Source organism: Scardinius erythrophthalmus (genome assembly GCF_964197995.2).
Source record: "Scardinius erythrophthalmus genome assembly, chromosome: 1".
NCBI lineage: Eukaryota > Metazoa > Chordata > Actinopteri > Cypriniformes > Leuciscidae > Scardinius > Scardinius erythrophthalmus.
Genome location: NC_138221.1, coordinates 2,323,537 through 2,335,529, shown reverse-complemented (window position 1 = coordinate 2,335,529; position 11,993 = coordinate 2,323,537).

The following is an 11,993-nucleotide window of genomic DNA, read 5'->3' as shown; positions in this document are numbered from 1 at the left end:
TTGTCTCTATTGTTTTATGGTGCAAACGATCCCCATTCAGTCTCAGTCTCCCCATGCACACATTCACACCTCTCCAGCCTGGTTATGGCTCTAAATATGCATTTCTTTTGTCTGCATTATAGTTACTAACAACTGGCTATTCACAGGCTATTCATAGGGTTTCAATCCTAATTTCTTTTATCAAAGTTCTCACTTAACATTTGAAACTGTATCAAATGTCCTTCTTGAATAAAGAAACATTTCAGTAAGCATTCCTATTTAGAAAAAAATCATAAGAGAGTAACTGCTAGTGGCAGGTGCACCTAGGGCTAGCTAGCATGTTAGCTTAGCACACCATCAACACACGCCAATTTATGAGATTAAAACCCTGTTTGTGCTCCAAACTTACTTTATAACGCAAGTCGAGTGTTTTAAATAATCTTCTATGATCTAATTTGGCTTCAGATAAAAAATCAGACAGAAAATATATTATTTTATAGTTCTGCACGATGATAATGTCTACATCGATTAGCATTACATTATAAATATAATCTATTATTATAAAAAATACCTGGCATGGCTTGAAGAACACAGGCAAATCAAATATCATTGCAATCATGTTTATAGGCCTATGTCACGAAAAAATTGAAGACCGGAAGTAAGTCTTTTAGTAGGGATACGGCTCTTCCAGTTAGCTTTCTACAATGGCAGAATCCGATAGATACCGCTAGACCAAATCTCTCCGCAACCAGCCTGAAGTCACATATGACGATGTGGTTCGGATGGTAAATGAAAACTGCTGCGTGTGTAGCCTGCCATTGTTGTTATAGCTCTAGCCATTCGCCAGTAAGGTAAACGTTTCTATGGTAACAGCGAGTTGGACCAATCTGCAGACGTTGCTGCTACGCCTAGGATTGTGGGTAGTGTAGTTTTGTTCCATAAGATCGCGGATAAAACATGTTTTTCTTAAAACAAGGTTGATTTCATACGAACTTATAGCTTCTACAGGAGCAAAAACCTTCGTTTCACAACCTCATAGCTCGTGGTCAGTCTACCTCGGATGGTTTAGATATTATGGCTGATAATCTAAATCCTTATCGAGAAATACTGTTGACCGGAAGTTCTGAATTCCTACTCCGCTGTTCCGGAAGCAGGAAGTGTGACATAGGCCTATTGTCTTCAAAACGTCTTTATCTGCATGTTACAATGATCTCTGTTAGCTTTGTGTGTGTTCGAGACTTCCTGGAATGTCACATGATTATGGCTCTTCTTCATGTTCCATATATGGACTAGTATTGTGCATAGAGCGCCCTCAGGCTGCTGGTATGAATTGAAAACACAGTACATCACAGTATCAAACGCTCATAATGATTACATCGATGCATTTGGGTATAAATTCAATAAATATTATTCCTGTCTATAGAAATATGATGTAAACCTATGAGAATATATCAATATTTCTCCAAATCTGCACATTTTTGAGCTAAAGACCTGAGGGACGTTGTTTTGTAAATCGCTGTCATGGCGACAGCACAGGAGTTTTTTTTATGAATGAAAGCGGCTGACGCGCAGGGCCGGCCCTGACCAATTTGCTGCCCTAGGCAAGATTTTACCTGGTGCCCCATGCATCACAGCCCATTTCACCCCGTCATTGTGTTCATGATTATTTAGCATATATATATATATACACATATACATACACACACACACATGGCCAAACACACACATGGTACAGGCCAAAAGTTTGGAAACATTACTATGTTTTTGAAAGAAATTTCTTCTGCTCATCAAGCCTGCATTTATTTGATCAAAAATACAGAAAAAAAAATAATATTGTGATATATTATTACAATTTAAAAAAATTGGTTTTCAATTTATTAGACTTTAAATGATCATTTATTTCTGTGATGCAAAGCTGAATTTTCAGGATCATTACTCCAGTCTATCACATGATCCTTCAGATATCATTCTAATATGATGATTCATTATCAAAGTTGGAAACAGTTCTGCTGCTTCATATTTTTTCATAACCTGTGATACTTTTTAGGATACTTTGATGAATAAAAAGTAAAAAAAAGAAAAGAAAAAAAAAAGGAAGAAAATGTTTTAAAAATATAAATCTTTTGTAACAACAATATACTCTTACTGGTCAGTAATTTGGGGTCAGTAATTTTGTTCTTTCTTTTTTTGAAATAAATCAATACTTTTATTCAGCAAGGATGTGTTAAATTGATAAAAAGTGATTGTAAAGATGATTTATATAATTTAAAAATATTTTTTATTTATTTTTAATAAATGCAGTTCTTTTTAACATTTTATTCATCAATTATATTAAGCAGCAGAACTGCTTCCAACGCTCATAATAAATCAGAACATTAGAATGATTTCTAAAGGATCATGTGATTGACTGGATGTCACATGTGACACTGAAGACTGGAGTAATGATCCTGAAAATTCAGCTTTGCATCACAGAAATAAATGATAATTTAAAGTATAATAAATTGAGAACCAATTATTTTAAAGGGGCATTATGCAAGTCTGAGTGTTTTTTTCTCTACGAGCTCCCCCTAGTGTCTGGTAGTATTAATGCTTTCAAACACTCTGTCGTAAAAACGAACTGTTGTCCCTCCCCCCTCGCCACGAGCAACCCAGCTGATCAGCTGTCAACCTAGCTGAGCAGAGGAACCGGCTATTTTTCAAAACCAGTTATGTCTACCAAGGCAAGTAAAGCAATACTTTCTTTCCAACTGATGGCGATTTTTTTATTTATTGTGTTGTCATGCATACTAGTATTTTTACCGGGAACGGACGATATGAACGAGGCGAACTACTGCTTTCGTGTTTGTTTGTTTGTTTGTTTTTGGGAGAATGGGCATGAGCATAAAATATATATATATATATATATCGGAGGCTAATATTTGTCTAAAGTTATATTAGCAAGGTCTATAAGTTCATCTGGTAGAATGATGGTTTACCTTTGCTTGTCTAAGAAAACATCAGAACGTTTTTTCTAGCTCGATCATGTTATGTGCAACATTTTGCGTGTCTGATATTGCCTACTATCAGACGCGTTGACTTAGTGACATAAAATAAAAGTGTAAGTTACCAGGGCTCTCAAGTCTCACGCATTGGGAGTGAGACACACGCAATTCAACCAGTTCACACGCTCACACGCCACACCGTGTCTTTCTCACGCTGAAAAGGCTATGCCAACCAAGTTGGCCTGCGAGCTTTATATATAACGTTGTATACGAGGCGCAGGCACACAAAGTGAAGTTTCCTGCCGCCAGCACGTATCTCGGCCAGATTGCGTTCGTTACTAGGCAACATAGATGCGCGAACACACGGAAGTTGACGGAACATTCTCGGCCACCGTACGTTCGTTACTAGGTAACCAACAACATCGCGCGAACACACGTCGTGATGGAGAAGGTAAGTTGGAAGAAAGCTCGTCTAACATTTTTAGGCTAAAACATTTAATATATAGCCCATCGTTTACATTATTATTGATGCAGTCAAAAACTCTACAACTACTCTGCAACCAGGCCAGAAGCTTTGGCTTAGTTTGGCTAGCTTACGTTATCTGAAACTAAGGGAAATGTTAGTGGGTATGGGAAGGAATGAAGATGTATTTCTTCATTTTATTTTAAATACATTTAAATTTGCTTATTTTTTTTTTTTTTAAATGATATATTATACTGTATTAATAGTCTTTCTAGTTACATTAAGGCTACATGTATTAAAGCAGAGTGCTCTGGGTAATATTTTATATCCTGTCAAAACATACATTAATCATTGCCATTGCATTTGTATTTTTCAAACACAAAACACATTTCATAAGCTGGAGTGTGTACTCTTGTGTACACACACACACACACACACACACACACAGACACACACCTTAATAATACTCTAATATGTCATTTGTTCACAATCTCCCATGAACCACACAATAAATAATTATACCATTTCGACTAGACACATTCAAAATGCAAAAAGATTTGTTTTTCCAAACTGTTTGGAGCAATTTGTTATATTTTTGTATAACTTATTTGTAATTTTGAAATATAACATTAAAGAGTATATTTGATGTGATGAATTGTTCTGTCATTTATCAGATTTACCAATTGTTATAATTTCAATTTGGGCTGGTTAATTATGAACAATGGGTAAAATTGGGGGGCGGGGACATATGGGGGCGGGGCTCCATTAGGGCTCCTCCCCTAACCGCATGTGATCTCACTCCAAGCTTTTGGTAAAACTTGAGAGCCCTGCAGTTACTAATGGGACGACGGTTGAAATCCAAAGTCCACCTCAGTCACCTTGTTGTCACCCGAGAGCAACATACAGATCCAAGACAGCCTGAAACTAAGACAAGACAAGCAAAAAGCCTACTTTGACAGGCAAACGAGACTGCTTCCAGATGTCCACATAGGAGAAAGAGTGAGAGTGCAACGAGGAGATGTCTGGAAACCTGCAGGAATCATAAAAACACATGATCATACAAACTGCAGATGGGTAAACATACAGGAGAAACAGAAAACATCTTCTAAAGACTGGAGACAAAAGTCTCACAACAACAGCAACAGAGTCAACACAGTCAATAGCCGCGTTTCCATTACTCTTCAAATTGCGCAAATTGAAATTGCGAATTGAAAATACGCCCAATGGAAACACGTAATTTTCGCAAAAACTCGCATTTATCGCAAAAAAGTTTTTACGCTCGCATGAGGGGGTTTTTCAGGCAATTCGAAAAAGAAATATTTCGCAAAACTGCAATGGAAACAGTTTTTGCGCATTTACAGTCACCTGATGTAGACGACGCGTGTGTTTGGACAGAATACGAGACAGAGCTCTTTATTAAACTCATAAAAGACGAAATAATTACAGGAATACTGGATTCTAAACCTCAAATAAATGCCACAATCAAGACCTCACCGTCTTGAGCAGGGGCGGATCTAGAAAAATATTTATGGGGTGGCGAGAGGGGGGCAGGAATTTTTGCGGGGTGGCAACATATGGCAGACGTATATTACTAGACGGTATTACTACTCTTACCAATACTCCTTATCGATCCGATACTTTAACGGTATTATTATCGGTTCTTTTTGTTAAATAAAAAAAAAAGGGGAAAAAATTATTTAGAACACAATTAATATTGCTTTATATTTTGTAAAATGTAAAATAAATATCTATAGCAAAAGAAAAAGCACTTTAACAAAACAAATAGAACATGTATGTTATGCAGAAGGGTGCAGGCTTTTGTGTTTTATATTCAGAAGACATAGGACACCAAAAACAAAGTACAAACACACGGTCAAACAAAAAAAGTATACAATTAAACAAATATTCAAATTATATATCCATTGCTTTTATTTATATTTTATATTTTTTATTAAGCTGTTCTTGTCTTCACTAAAATCAAAATTAGGCTAATCAAAGGGAAGAGTGCTCTTACAAATCACGAGGGAGCGATTTGACCGCTGATTTTGGCTAACGTAATAGACTCGCTGTTTTTGCTGATGCTGAATCTCTTTAGCAAACAATACATTCATTACAAATGTAACTTTAAGTTAAACGTGTGTTTAAACTACACCTGGGGAAACTCACTTCACCTTCAGAGGCTCTGGGGCAGCTCAGTCTCTCCAGTCGTGTTGCAGGGCCACCGCACCGCAGCAGATTCGCAGTGTGTGAGCCAGACTGAGCGAACGCCGCTCTGCACGCAGGGGGGAGGGGCTAATAATACATTTAAATTTTAAATTAAATTGTTCACTTTTGGTAAATGTATTGTTTAGTTCACTATTTTGAGAAGCTTGTGGACATAGTGGCGGGTTGTTTTTACAAGTACAGTTTTTGGATCATCAAAGTTAGGGGGGCAGCTGGGGGGGGGCAAGGCTCTAGAGTGGGGGGGGGCACCTGCCCCCCCTTGCCCCCCTGTAGATCCGCCCATGTGAGGGAGAAACACCCAGAAACTCCTCATATGAGCCGCTCAAAAGTATAATAAGAGTCGTTCCTTACCATTAATGCTTGGAAACACACACACCTCCTTCCATTAATAATAATGGCCAGTGCAGTGGCTGGGATATAGTACATAAACCCACCAACGTCCGCTGCCATGGTTTTTGGAATGATTTTACTGATCGCGAAAGGAAAGTTTTTAGTCGCATAACCAGGGCCGGTTCTAGACATTAGGAGGCCCTAGGCAAAATTCATGTTGGAGGCCCCCCACCCCCAATAAAAAAACACTTGAAACAAATATGATTCCTAACCTTTTTATACAACATTTAATTTTAAAAGCAGTATATTTTTACTTACACAGTACTACATAAGTTTGGACACATTACTATTTTTAATGTTTTTGAAAGAAGTCTCTTATGCTCATCACGCCTGGATTTATTTGATCAAAAATACAGAAAAAATAATATAGTGAAATATTATTAAAATTTAAAATAATGGTTTTCTATTTTACTATACGTTATATTTCTGTGATGCAAAGCTGAATTTAGTGTCACGTGATCCTTCAGAAAACTTTATAATATTCTGATTTATTATCAAATGTTAGAAATGGTGCTTAATATTTATTTTATAACCTGTGATACTTTTTTTCAGGATTTTTGATTATTAAAAAGTTGTTTTAAAAAAGTCTTCACTATCACTTTTTATATATTTAACACATCCTTGCTGAATATTCCTGTTTCTTTTTTTTCTGTATTTTTGATCAAATAAATGCAGGCTTGTAGAGCATAATAATCAAAAACATTAAAAATAGTAATGGGTCCAGACTTTTACCGGTACTGTATGTACATATTAATCAAACTTTATCTAAGGTAATCTCTTTTTTGTTTAATGAAGATGTTATTGTTGTTGTTGTTGTTGTTATTTTGCTGTTTTGTTCAATTTATTCACAGTTCCAGAATCACACTTCAGTAGATGAGCATATGTGCTTTATATTGCATTGCTACCTTAAATATGTTATACACAAATCAAGTGGAAGAGAAAAACACGATCGCTACTGAGCAGAAAAAAAATATATAAACTGATATTATTGGCGTAATGTCAGGAATCTAATCAGCAGCAGAATTTAGAAGATAGACCCATAGATATGAGATCCTTTATTTGAAACATTTAAAAATATTGTAGTGTGTTGGCTTTTTAACTTAGAATACAGACGTCTTGTCTTTTAATTTTGTAGCTTTTTTACTAGTCAGCTATGTTATTCATTGTACGCGCAAATTCAAAGCGTCGCGTCTGGGCACGTTAATGACGCTCGCGCTCTTTTAAACTCGTAATAAAGCGGTGAATGATTTTTCCAGAAATGACGCTGATCTACAGTACAAGTTTATATTTAGAATACATTGCAATCACTCCAAAATAGATGACGACAACTCACACACCTGCATTTTGAGCAGTGCTTCTTTGTGTGCTTATTAGGCTTTTGCCTCGCAGCACCTGATGGATGCGTTCGTTACACATACCTGTACTTTCAGAAGCCGGCACCCGCTTTGTAACGGACACATTCATTGGTTTAACTGCAGTAATGTAACAGTCTATGGTTAAGATAAACATCGTCACTATTTTTAGTTAACTAATAAATATTGAAATAAATTGTAGATAGGACTTTTTTTTTTTTTGTCCCTCTGTCTGGGCCCCATCCCGCCAATCGGGCCCTAGGCACGTGCCTAGTTTGCCTTTGCGTTAATCCGGCTCTGCGCATAACATCGGTTAATGGAAACGGCGTCATTTCACAATAGTTTTTTGTCGACATTTAGAAAAAATCGCAAAAGTTTTGCGCAAATCTGTAATGGAAACGCGACACTTATAGTGAGATGGACTCAAGGTCACTGACACTCAGTCATCTACAATTGACAAGGACACACAAAACACAGCATTGCCTGAGTCTCAGCCACGTGAATACATCACCAGGTCAGGCAGACAAGTGAAAATACCCTCAAGGTACAAGGACTGAACTGTGGTTTGTACTGTGCAAATACGCTGCTGCAGTAACCTGAGTTTTGTTTTTTGAATGAGCTCAATGTTCATAAGATTGCTCATTAATAAATTAATTATATTTTGGTTGTATAACTGTTTAATTCAGATATGTAATAATGGTAATAAAAGCTCAACAGTTCTAAACTTAAGAGGGGGGGGGGGGGGGTGTCATGGGTTCCCACGGGTCCTTGAAATCTTTGAAAGTTTGTGAATCTGAAAAAAAAGTTTTTGAAAATAAACATAAATAGAGACAAAAAGTGCTTGAATTTGTGCAATAATTTTTCTGGAAAAAATTCCCTATTCACTCCACTCCTCTAATGTGTTATTTCGCCAACACTTCATGGCCTATGCATACTAGCTTGCTTGATTTACACTAGTTAAGCGCATTTACGCGTTACGTTACCAGGGTTTTTCCTGCATAGAGGATTATGAGGCGGCCGTCTCCGTCAAATTTCGTGCCGCCTCCGGCTCTCGACAAACTAGGGAATCACCGAAAACATGAGAATTATTCTGTTTTATTTAATTTAATGTAAGTACCAGACAGTTTCTGGTCCCATTGACTTCCATAGTATATTTTTTTCCTACTATGGGACCAGAAACTGTCTGGTTACTGACATTCTTCTAAATATCTTAATTTCTGTTCAGCAGAAGAAAGAAACTCATGCAGGTTTGAAACAACATGAGGGTGAGTATATGATGACAGAATTTTCATTTTAAAGTGGAGTATCCCTTTATAATATTATATAATTATAATAAAACCCTATTATATATTTAATTTGAGTTGTTATTTTTAACCTTTAAAAGCTGACAGGGCATTATATTTACAGCATTAGGTGAGAGATTTTTTTTCTTGAGAAAAATTAACATGTATCTGTGCCTAATATTTATCAAAATTAATCGATATTGAATCAAAATCTGTTTCAAAATCGAATCACAATAAATTTATTGAAAATTTGTAATAATAAAAACAGTAACCTACCAGTTATTGTACCATGTAAACATGGTAACGATATTTTTCGTACTTTTAGAGCACAACAGAAACTTTCCATATCATATTCTTCTGATGACGACATTTTCACATTCAGCGCAATTCCTCAGTGGAACTACAGTTCCCAGCAGCCATTGTTTCCAGTGACTCGTGTAAACGAAGATGGCGCCGTCCGGAGAGCAACAAGCGTGGGTCATTCCCGGAGGTTTTACTGGTAACAATTAGTTCATTAACGTTTATAAATGTAATAACATGCGTATATATTCGCTCGTGATGATGATAACAGTCCAGGTTTTGCATGATGAGCTTCGGTTAGGCTTAGGCTTGACTGATTCATTCTTTCGACAGCGCAGTCCTGAAGTGTCAACTAGTCTCTCCTCTTCCGCCGGATCCAGGCCGTATCCAGAGCCGATGAAGGACCAGTGCCTGGACGCGACGACAGCACAGTCCTGAAGTGTCCACCAGTCTCTCCGTTTCTGAAGTGAGGTGGACCCCAGCCGTATACAGATCAGATGGTGGATCTGCACCTGGACCCAACCATGACGCATCCCTGAAGTGCCAGCCTCATCAGCCCTGTGAAGGCCTCATCGACACGACCAATCTGACCTCTGACCTGTGATGCTGCCTGGATCATAATCATACACTGTTCGCTCGTTAGCCAGAGGAGAACCGACCGACTGAGCCTGGGTTCTCCCAAGGTTTCTTTCTCCATTCTGTCACCTGATGGAGTTTTGGTTCCTTGCCACTGTTGCCTTGGCTTATGGCTTGCTTAGTTGGGGACATTTAATATTCAACAATATTGTTGATCTGCCTTACTTAAGCTGGACGATGAAGCAATTTTCTTCTACAACACACACAACTCTCTCACACACTCACACTGCAGAACAAGGTGTCCCATGATGCAGTGCGCTGTCCATTCCAGTCAGATCACGTACATTCACACACTTTTACATGATGCATTTGGCCAGTGATTTGTTGTTGTTACACACAGATGTGTGTTTGTGTTGTTGTTACACACAGATGTGTGTGTTGTTGTTGTTACACACAGATGTATGTTGTTGTTGTTGTTACACACAGATGTGTGTTGTTGTTACACACAGATGTGTGTGTTGTGTTTGCAGGATGTTCTCAGACACGTCTTCAGCCGCTTCGGGGCGATCGAGTCGGTGGAACTGTGTGAGAAACCAGGAGCGTCAGAGTCCAGCGACACGAGCGGATACTTCAGACCCGCGCAGAGACAGGTGACACACACACACACACACACACACACACACACACACACACACACACACACACACACACACACACACACACACACTACAGACTACTGTCACTCACTCAACACACCAAAAAGGGAAGGGAACATGATGATCAAGGACTTAGACAAAAGAGCCTTGGCTCAATTTGTCCTTCCAGATCTGAATCCCTCCCAAAAATACTTTAATCCTAAACCTACCCAATAGAAAACCCAGGGATGGCACCCACTCTAGCCCTAAAACACCTACCCTTGAGAATTCCTATGGCTATATCAACTTGTAAGAACTGATTTTCCTGCTAAAACAAAACGCACCCTGCAATAAAGCCATAAAATGCACCTTGGACAGCAGATAGCAAAGACAGAGCACAGAACCTTGTCCTGCCCAAACTTATCTCCTTGTCCCCTTGTTTGACTTCAACTCATCCCCCCCTCTCCTTCCTCAAGGCACTGAAAGTTCATTAAGAATGTCTATATAACACATATGGTGTATCTTGTGAATAGATTGCTTTTCCTTTTCATGTTTGGTGTCATTTTAAGTGTCTCAGTGCGATTGGTAAAATCCAATCGCCCGGGGCGGCATTTGGGGGGGGGGGGCGGCGGCGTCGCCGGCACGAGCAAAAAAAAAAAAAAAAAAAAAATCTGCGCCGCGAAACAGTTTTCTATTATCTATCATTTCACTGTGTGGGGAATTAGCAAATTTGCGCCCCCTTAAGCTGCTGGCGCCCTTTGCTTACTAAGAAGATGCCGTGCACAGAAGCAGTTTGTTTGAGAAGGGGAAAAGGGAGGGGGCGCGGCGGAGGCGCGGGCGTGGATGACAGTTCACCTCTGGGTCTCTCCCAAATGGAACGGACAAGGAGGGGGATCCATATAGTTATCTAAGTCAGTCACACCTCGACTTTCTTCCAAATAACGCACATTTCATTCATAATATTATAAATACAGGCCTCTATATTTCCTGCACATTTTTGTTTTTCTGAATGGTCTGAATGGCTAATAAAAATAGGTCATACAAAACGATTACTTGGTCACCACCACCAAGGTGAATTGGTTTAGTCTTTACTTCTGGTCGTGACTCGTGACTGTCATTTCGTATGGGGGGGATCAGGGGAAATCTGTTGATTGTCGATGTCAAGCGCCAAATAAGAGATGGACAAGAAAGGTCGACAGCCATCAGGTGCCCAATTTAGAAACGAGCGAAAGATAAAGGTATGCAACTATGTTTTCTTTGTATGATTACGGTATCCATGTCATGAAGGGGCAATTGGTGGGTATAACTCTTATTTGTTAGCCTTTTTGCTATGATTCTTACTATGCTTAACAATAATTCGGTTTTAACTCAAACACGAGATCTAATTTCACCATAATATTGTGCTTTGCAATATAACTGTTACAAGTTCAGTTATTACAATTACACTGCAAAAATACTTTTCTTACTTAGTATTTTTGTCTTGTTTCCAGTCCAAATATCAAACATTTCTTAAAGATGCATAACGTTATTTTAACAAAGTGGTAAAATGACATAAGCTATTAAGTCTTGTTTTCAGGGGATTTTTTTTTTATCTCCCCAGAAAACAAGACTTAATTTCTTAAAATTGAGTGAAAGACTTAAAATTGAGTTTTTGCTTAAAACAAGCAAAACATGATCCGTTAATGGGGTAATAAAAATTATGTCCAAAGGGAGGAGGAGGGGAGGGGTGGGGGAGGCTCGAAGGGGGTCTCGGGGGGGGGGGGGGGGCGCGGGGGCGCTCGAAGGGGGTCTCGCCCAGGGTGTAATTCAAT